Source organism: Taudactylus pleione, unplaced genomic scaffold (assembly GCF_031769625.1).
Source record: "Taudactylus pleione unplaced genomic scaffold, aTauple2 ptg000073l, whole genome shotgun sequence".
Classification (NCBI taxonomy): domain Eukaryota; kingdom Metazoa; phylum Chordata; class Amphibia; order Anura; family Myobatrachidae; genus Taudactylus; species Taudactylus pleione.
Window position 1 is genome coordinate 7,743,127 of NW_028284475.1, and position 9,105 is coordinate 7,752,231.

The 9,105-nt window shown below is 45.3% G+C and overlaps 1 protein-coding gene across 1 annotated transcript in view; it reads left to right on the forward strand.

Annotated features, from left to right (window-relative positions):
- Window positions 1-8,824, forward strand: part of LOC148532611 (uncharacterized) — a 110,502-nt gene extending 101,678 nt beyond the window's left edge. The window contains exon 6 of the mRNA XM_088467662.1: window positions 8,653-8,824. The gene's annotated coding sequence lies outside the window, so the exon portion shown is untranslated. The remainder of the gene's footprint in view (window positions 1-8,652) is intronic.
- Window positions 8,825-9,105: the final 281 nt, after the last annotated feature.

A 9,105-nucleotide genomic window follows, 5' to 3' on the forward strand; every position in this document is an offset into this window, starting at 1 on the left:
CAAGCCGCCCACTTCCCATGACATGCTTCCGCAAGTCTGCAGTAACATCGGAACCATTTGCACAGTTGTGGTTGACCTGACCCTACCTCACAAACTGCTAAACTTCCTGTCGCCATCTAGGCCTCTGCCAGCGTATCCAATCGCATTGGATTTAATTATGCACGCCCATGAAATGGCATTCAAATGCACTGGCACGCCTGCGTTTCTTTGACCACCCTCCGTCTCCACCCCCAAATGGTCACTTCATGTCAATCGCTGTGCTATGGGACTGCGCGCTCGCTGTGATTGCTTCCCGATCGCAGTTGCCGGTACGCGCATACACACTGCGATGCACAGAGCACAAACATCGACTGGCTCCGTGCCAATGCGGCATTGAGACCCAACCTGGATAAGGCCCTAAGTACACTAATAACCCTGTGCGTTATGCACTGCAATTGGCACAGAGTTATTAGTGTACTGTACTTAATCAGACTTGGGGCCGATTTCAATTAGAAGCGAAAAGCCGTTTTTGCCGCGGAAGAGTATCGCCGATCAGGGCTTTTCGTGTGGTCAGAACTTATCTCCAAATTCAATTCCAGAGGTTTTTGGCCTACGCGGAAAGTCAATACAATGTAATAGGCGAAAAAGATTTGCCTAAGAATAGCAGGAGGAAAAAAGTGCAACATTTTTATTTTGGGGTGTAATCGTGGGGAAACAACTCAGAACCCTTGGGACAGCCCCCCCCCCCCAAAGGATAACTGTGTCAGAAAATCCTGAGAAAAAACTTAAGAACACCCCAAAAGAGGACTTTCATTTTGAGGGTGAAAAAGTACAAAGTGGGGGGACACGTATAAAAACTAGTGAAATAGACTTCTTGGGGTGCTGTAAGGAAGGGTCAGGTGTTTTTGGGATTGCAGGTGCATGTATGACTGTGGCTTTTTTAAGAGTTCACTGTAGCGATCTAAAAATATGCTAGCACCCATTTTCATGTACCCCAAATTTGACAGGACTACTTATTTTCACCAAAAAAATACAGCTGTATTCCATTCTTCACCACTTTTTCAATGACTTTAATAACAAGGTTTTTTAAATAACTTCAGTACCCCAAATAGTTTATTAGGGCTATTGGAACACTTCTACATTGATCCCCCAATGTTAGTGCATCTTTTTCTGGGGTACAGACTGATTTCCCCTATTCTGACAGTACTTTCCGCATGGTCTGCATTCGCCACTTGCCGTTTTCGCCTGGTTAGTAATTGGAAAGGGCGAAAAGCGGGGACGCGCATGATAAGTTTTCGCGTCCAGAACACGAGACGTAGGCGAAAATTTTTTAATCCGACGCAAAACTAATTGAATACCGCCCATAGAGGTAAATTTACTATAGGTTGATTTTAGATCAATCTAAATCGATGTTGTGTGTTAGGGACTAAGTTGCACATTTACTATCAGATGATATTTTTATATTGATTTTTAAATGTTAGTAAATGTGCAATGTAGCCCCTGAAATGCAACATTGATATTAGATTGATTTATCATTTTGATAAATCTCCCCTTAAGTTTCTATATACCTCTGTAAGTTCACTTGTTATAGAAATCTAAGACTAATTGACATAACATGAATCTCTTTTTCAAGCCGTAAAATCACGTGAAGCCGTTTGGCCTTGGCCATTGGGGCTGATTTGAGTTGAACACACGCAGGTCCATTTTGCGGAGGGATCTTGCGATTTTTCACACTGTGAATGCTGTGCGGCTGAGCCCAGGAAACTTTGGCCAACTGCGGGAGATGTAGAGTCGCATGCATTCTGTAGCGCATTACCTTTCTGGCTGAGCGGGCATAAAAGGGTGCCCGAAAGTGTTCTGAGAGGTTGTCCTGGGCGGGATTGTGGTCTATTAAGGCTCGAGCACAGAAATGAAATCAGACGGATGTCTAGACGCAAGGATAGCACTGGTGCAAGTAGGGGAGCCAATGCCAGGGTTTGGATCGGCGGTATCCCGGGATTTAGCGTGAAAAACACCAAGATTTGAATCCTGGGATTGGTGCCTCCAATCCAGGTATTTTTTGGATTAAGCTGCGCACATTCTCTTCTGCCCGGGGACAGTGCTGCCCGCCTCTTATACAACCATGTGCACCTGTCTGCTCTGGGGGAGCCTGCTGTGGGCGGTCGGCGGCTACGTTAAGCAAAGGCATGGCTTACTACCTGGACCCTGTTGCGTGAGGCGCCAGAGCCAGTCCGGCCTAAGAGGTGGAGAACTGGAGGAGAGGCGAGGACTGGCTGGCTGCCTGGTTTGGGAGTCGGTGGGAGCCTGCTGCTGCCTGCCAGACAGCATAAACCTACAGTACATCTGGTTTTTGTTACTGTGGGTCAGTGGTACTTAGAAAAAGTACAGACTAATAATATTTTCATTGATCCCGAATGAGGCGGAATTGGCTTCCCTAGGTGCAAGTTTTCGCTGATTGCTGCTTTCACAAGCGGATCGATAAGGGCAGTGGAACTGCAATGATGCGGTCAACTCATTATATAGGGTACGCAAGGAGGAAAGGATCTGCAACCCACTTGCGTACTACACTGAATCGGCCCCACAATTGCCTACGCTCCTGGAACATCTCAGAGACTCTTGAAAGTTTGGGATACACACTGGGAGAGCAGGGTAAGATCTCAGAAGATCAGAAAGTGGGCGGGACCTGTGTTGATGATGCTTCACCTCATGCCTTGCCCAATCAATGCGATGAAGCTAATGGTGTAATAAAGTAACGCCCAGTGGCATCACTAGGGGGGTACGGGTCACTGGGTGTCACCTTCCAATGGGGTGACACCAAAATGCTGGCTCCTCCACAGTGACCGGGAGCCCCTTGCTGCACCGTGACATTAGTGTGTACGGCCCGGCTCCCGATCACTGAGGAAGAGCTGGGAGAGTCTCTGGGGGCAGCCTGGCATCTCAGGGAGTGCTGGATATGCCCTCAGATGAAGCCGGGGGGTTTGCTTACAAGGCCCCATTTTGGCCGCATGCAGGGGTGTTACTTGCTTCACTGGGTGTCACCTGCCCCACTGACGACCCTGGTAAGGGACACCTTTTATTTTTTTACCTGCCATCTGGAAGTCTCGGGGCAGATATAAAAAGTAGAAAAGTATGTTTATCCAAGACATGTACAAAGACTTCCAACAGCCATAACTGTAGATAATATACAAGTATTATTTGCCATTTGATAAAGGCAGAACCTCCACCCTCCACATCTTGTTCATTTGTTTATTTTATTATACCTGAGCACCTTGTGTCCGCCTCTCCCTGTACTAGGTTTATCTCCACTATCACTGTTTTCTTGTCAGCTATACAAATAATTCTCACCTTCAGCCTCCCATGCTCAGACGCCCATGTAAAAGGACAATGCGGCTACACTTCTGCAGTTTCCGCCTGATTTAAAATTTAGGGTCTATTTAACAATCAAAAGAGATATCAGAGATATATCCTGCAAAAGGTTCAATAGTACTACAGACTGCTACTTATTCTCTGCTGGGGACTGTGATCTGGCTTTGTTACCAAGTTGCTTTGGCTAATGCCATCTTCAGGAAACGGTCGTCCTCCTTGGCAGCCGTTTTCGAAAATGTAGCTTTCATTTCACTACCAAGCTCTTCATCGGTACAGACTTCTTATAAGAGCTGCCGTCCCAGAGTTCTTTGTTAAATAGGTGCAAAAAATCTTTCCTTATTGCCTCTCCACTCCGGGGCCTGTAGGGAGGGATGTGCAAGGGGTGCTGTCGCCCAGGGTGCAGGGCCCTGGCGAGAGTGGCACCGTTGCTGCCCCCGCATCAGACTAGCATGGTGCCTGGAACAGCGCCCTGCGGCCAGAAGCACTGCACAGAGGAAGCTCCACACAGTTCTGATGGCGCCAACCCCTCCCCCTGCCTTGATGTTACGGGTTCAGGGGCAGGGTTGGCACAGGAGGGCGCTGGAGATCACTGCTCCGGCGCTGCACTCCTCCCTCTCATCAGAACATGGAAGAGGGTATGATAAGAGTGGTCTCCAGCACCAGTCTAAAGGTGTATAGAGGCCACATTACTTGTTTAGCAATGATCATGTATTCAGCAAGACTCAAATCAACTGAAGGGAAAGTTGCATATTCTGCAAATTCAGCTTTTATGTGGTTTTCAGACATTTACCTCTGTGCAAGTTCATTTCGGAAGTGGGTGCATGCAGACACCTTGGTGCACACTTATGATTGCAGTAGGCGCTGACACACTGGTGTAACGTAACTAAAATTCACTATTTTTTTTTTGCCATTGTTGTTGTTTTCTTCTCTTTTTTGGGTTCTCCAGGTGATGTACTTTCACAAGAGAATGACATACTGCATGTGCACTAAAGTATCCTTGCACAATTTCTGTTCTGAGTGGAACATCAAGGAGCAGAAAACCTGGCATGTAAACTATGTAAATTTTTTGGCACAGACGTGGTATTTTAAACATGTAAACAAGTATGTTTAATTAACCTGGTAAAAACACAGGGTAGTCACAACATAGCCAGAATTCTAAGTGCATTCTCAGCACGCTGCGTTTTTCACGGCACACGCTAAGCAAATTTTTGAAATGTTGCTGTGTAGGGCCTTTGCGATAAGTGGAGCCGTATTAACAGCTAGCGATGTGTGAAGACCGCCATGTTTTGGTTTTGGTACAGGTTTTGCTTCTAAACCCATTTTGTGTTGCGGTTTTGGCAAAGCCACCCTGATGTGTTTTGGATTTCATTACAGTCCTGAAAACAAGTGAAGTCAAAAATTGGACCTTGTTTTGCTATCATTAACATTCATTTACAGTCCATTTCCTAATGACAAGCTCACAACTGTCAATATTTAAATTTTTAACCAATATTGACCAAAGGCTGCAGCTAGCTGGCTGGCTAAAATTACTGACGGCAATTCAGTACAAGATACAACACCTATCAAACTTGCAGGCAGTGCACCTACTGATAGGATGGTCGCTTTAGAAGAAGATACATGAAGGTGGTCATCACGCAGAAGTGAAATGGTTACACAACTTGTGTGACATAGAGATGATTATGTTATACACACCAAGCAGCATGTTTGGCATACAGACAGAGGCATAGCAGTGGCAGACTGCTCATTTTGAAAAAACAAAACAAGTTTGACATACAGACAGAGGCATAGCAGCAGCAGACTGTTCATTTTAAAAAAGCAATATGCCTGTATAGAGGCATAGCAGTGGCAATAATGCATGCTCAGAAATAAATGGGTATCTAGAAGTCTATGCAGTGTCGGCCACATCTATGCGGCTGCACTGCCGTTATCCATCCACTTGTGAAAGTAGCCATGATCACTATCAGCGTGGATTTGCACCAGCCCTATCCTGGTGCAAGAGATCCTTCTAAGTTCAGACAAAACTGGATGAATGTGCAACTCTGAATAGGTCGAAATTCCACCTACATGCCCATGGCACAATCTCACTCTACGTACGTGCGATTGCCCAGTTCCTGCCCACTTACTTCCATTCAGGCCCTGGTGGAGACATAGATGCTGGAGACTGCATATACTCACCTGTGCGGAAATCACAAGATCCATCCGCAAATCGGTGTGGAATTCCATTTTCTTTCCACCTCTTGCTGGGGTGGCATATGATATTTTGTTTGGAGCTATCTGCAATGTTGTACATGTCGCCGAATGCCCATAACGCCCATGTATGTGTACAGGCCACAGACCGCATCCCTAGCACCGCCATTTTGCTGTGACATTCCTGAGATTTAATAACATATTGACACCTCATCCGGTATGTTTATACAGAGAGTAGCTTGCCTGTGTGCGACCTGGCAGTGGGGGAGATGTATCAAACCTTGGAGCTGAATTAGCCCCTCAGCATGCATTAGTAAGTTGGATGCAGCAGGACTGCATTGCAATAATAATAGGAGGGTGATGATGAGGGTGTTGGAAATGAAGATTGTATGAGGTATCTATCTATGCTGCCGGTAACTGATGCTGGATGCTTGTTACTATGCACAATTTTCCAGCTTTTGATGAAGCACTTGAATGAACTTGCTGCAGATGACATACGGGGAGTATGGTGCCTAGATGCCTAATCAGGGCCTGGATTATAGGGCTGCATAGGCCTGAAAATGTGCAAGGGCCTATACTGAGAAGGGGAGTAGCTGTGACCAGTGCTGTGTGGGTGTGGCCAGTGCCATGTGGGCGTGTACACCACCTACATTATCTGTCCCAATGTCTCCCTAAATACATTCCAAAAAAATCGATAATTTGCAGACATTTCTGAGAAAACTATAACTACACTTTTAATGCTCATGAAGATGGTCCTATTATACATGGAAGCTCCGTCCGCCCCATTGTTAATCTGCCCCTGTGGCTAATATCACTACCTCTTCTTGTGAAAAAGGCTACAGATGGCCTGACAAGTATTGTCTTATTTGGGGTTACTATACTTCCACATGCAAAAGGTGGATTGTTAGGTCTTTTATCCAAGCACGAATAGGCGCTTATCATGGACCCAAGGGGGTACCACAGGTGCCTGCCTGGCTGGGACACAACAAACATCATTCTCATGATCTTCTTGAAGTCCAAAAGGCTGAGCAGGCTGGGGCTGGCAACTTTTGTCCTGTGGGGAAAGCACAATTAAATGGCCGAGGCTTTTCTACCAGTGCACCACACAGGAAAGGTTGGTGGGTGTCGTAAACCGTGTGGGCCTTGGTTTCTCTTATATGGGTGTGATTTTATATAGCCTATGAAATGTATGAAAAATTGTTATATCTAAGAGCTATAGTGAAGTACAGCCCCATCTGACTAGTCTTCAATACAGTACAGAGATGATTCATGTGACCTCTATACAATACTTAGCCCGTATAAATATCCAATATACAATATGTCAAATATTCTAGCTACCTCCATACAATACAGAGAGTAGTCTAATGGCCTCAATACAATAGAGATTTTATATAGTCACATGCAGATGAACTATATACAATACAGAGAGCATTCTAGTGACCTCCGTACATTAGAAAGACCATTCTAGTGTACATACACAATACAAAAAAGCATTGTAGTGACCGCTATGCAATATAGATATTCGTCTTGTTTACCTCCAAGTAATATACACAGAGATCTCTACCGGGTTATTATACACCAGGCACCGGTGTTCTTTCTTGCCCAGGATGCGAAAATGTCTAGTTATAGCTCTGATCCACTGTGTGAGTGTCGAAATAAAGGGGAACATGTTCTCAGCCAGTCTACACATTTTGCAATTATTATACTACCAATAGTTCAATGCTCAGGTGGCAGCTGAATGCCCTTATCCTGAATTGCTGCCCTGCATTCGGAGTGGTCCCATCAGTTTCAAACTCAACAATATGTGTGATTAAAGTCTGTATTAGTATAGAAATGGTATGTGTATATAAAATAATTCATATTAGTTACATTACCATCATCTGGATGCAGCACAGGTGCACAGTTTGTCCTAGAGTGACAAGGAGTACATTCTTGTGGTTGTGGCCTCTTCCTCATATGAGACACTGCCGATCGGCCAGTGAGACTGGAGCAGGCTGATCACAAAGGGGCTCACTTCCTGTCGTAGTGAATTGCGCAGCTGTATTTGGAAGCGGTACCACTTCTGGAGCGGTTTTAGGCAAAACGGGGCACCATAGAAAAATCATTGTAGGCCTCATACATGGTGGATGCTGAACCAGCATCTGCCCCTGTATCTGTTTTATGCTTCCAAAAATATCTCCACACCATGTTGTGATTGTGTTTGTTTTGGAATGTAGGAGGAAGGAAGATCCTACTCTACCAGGGCCTGACTGTTCAGGGCAGTGTGACAAGTCCAGATTTGGGATTGTTGGGGGGTATGTACATGTACAGTGCCATGACTCACTACAGCTTTCCCCGTGTAATACATTAACCTTGATGTGCTGCACGTAACACATACAGCTTTCCCAAACATCCCTATGTACCATATTATGCCCTCCTCACACTCCCATTGCCACACATACCAGACGTCCTACTCACACCACACATTCTGCCTCCCACCCTCTTCTCGCACATACCATCACCACAATATAGTATGCAGTACCTTCTTCCCTTTCTTCTTTTGCCCATATTTTAGTCCCCCTACACCATCTCATGTCTTGTCTTGCGGTTCGGTAGACAAAAGGGCGGATTGAAGTGGCCCTGGAAAAATTCTAAAAGTGGCCGCATATAGGCAGGGTCAAATGAACTATGGGCGGGACCAACTCCAAAGTAGGTGGGTTTTGCACGCCATCATATATAGCCTTATTGGGGGTAGGTGAGGCCAATGCAACACTATATGGTAGATGGAGTTAAAATAATGGCAGGCATTCATGGGACCTATATACAATACAGAGAGCATCCCAGCAACTGGGATTCATTATAAAAAAACATACCAGTGGTCTTGTACAATACAGAGAGCATCTTAGTGGACACCATTTAATAGAGAGCATTTTGTGACTGCCATAAAATATAATATCCTAATTATTAATTAACTCTTCAAAAACCATTAACTCTATCAGCATTTTCAGAAATAATTGTCCTTTTCTGCCAACTTCTGCTCTTCCTGGACCAGCGAGTCTTCCTTCTTCGGTTCCGCAGTGTGGTTCTTCTTCAGCTCCTGCAGGACGGTGGGTTAATGGCCTCTATGTTTTTGGTTGACAGGTAGCCTAGATTGCCCCCCACTGGATCTGCCCATGTGGACCCAATTGCGGACGGCTGGTTGCTCACTCTGGACATCTGTACTATGTCTATGAAGTGGCATGTGAAGAGGAATAGCTTTCACAGATGAAGCAGGGACCATGTACTGTAGGAATAGGCTGCACATCCCCTACAACGAGAGAAGTAGTGATAAAACAATTTAATCAAGACTACCCCAACTGCAAAAGAAACAGTCATAATTCTGCCTGCGGGTTTGAAAAGTTGTTCAAGTCCACAGTTGAAGCAATGCCAACGGTCTTTGTTGATTCAATGGGGTAGATTTCTCATCCCTTCTAAAGAGGGCTAGTGGAGGCTTTGCCCATAGCGACCAGATTCTAGCTATGATTCATGTAGCACATGCTATAAAATGATAGGTAGGATCCTACTATCTGCTATAGGAAACACATCCACTCATTC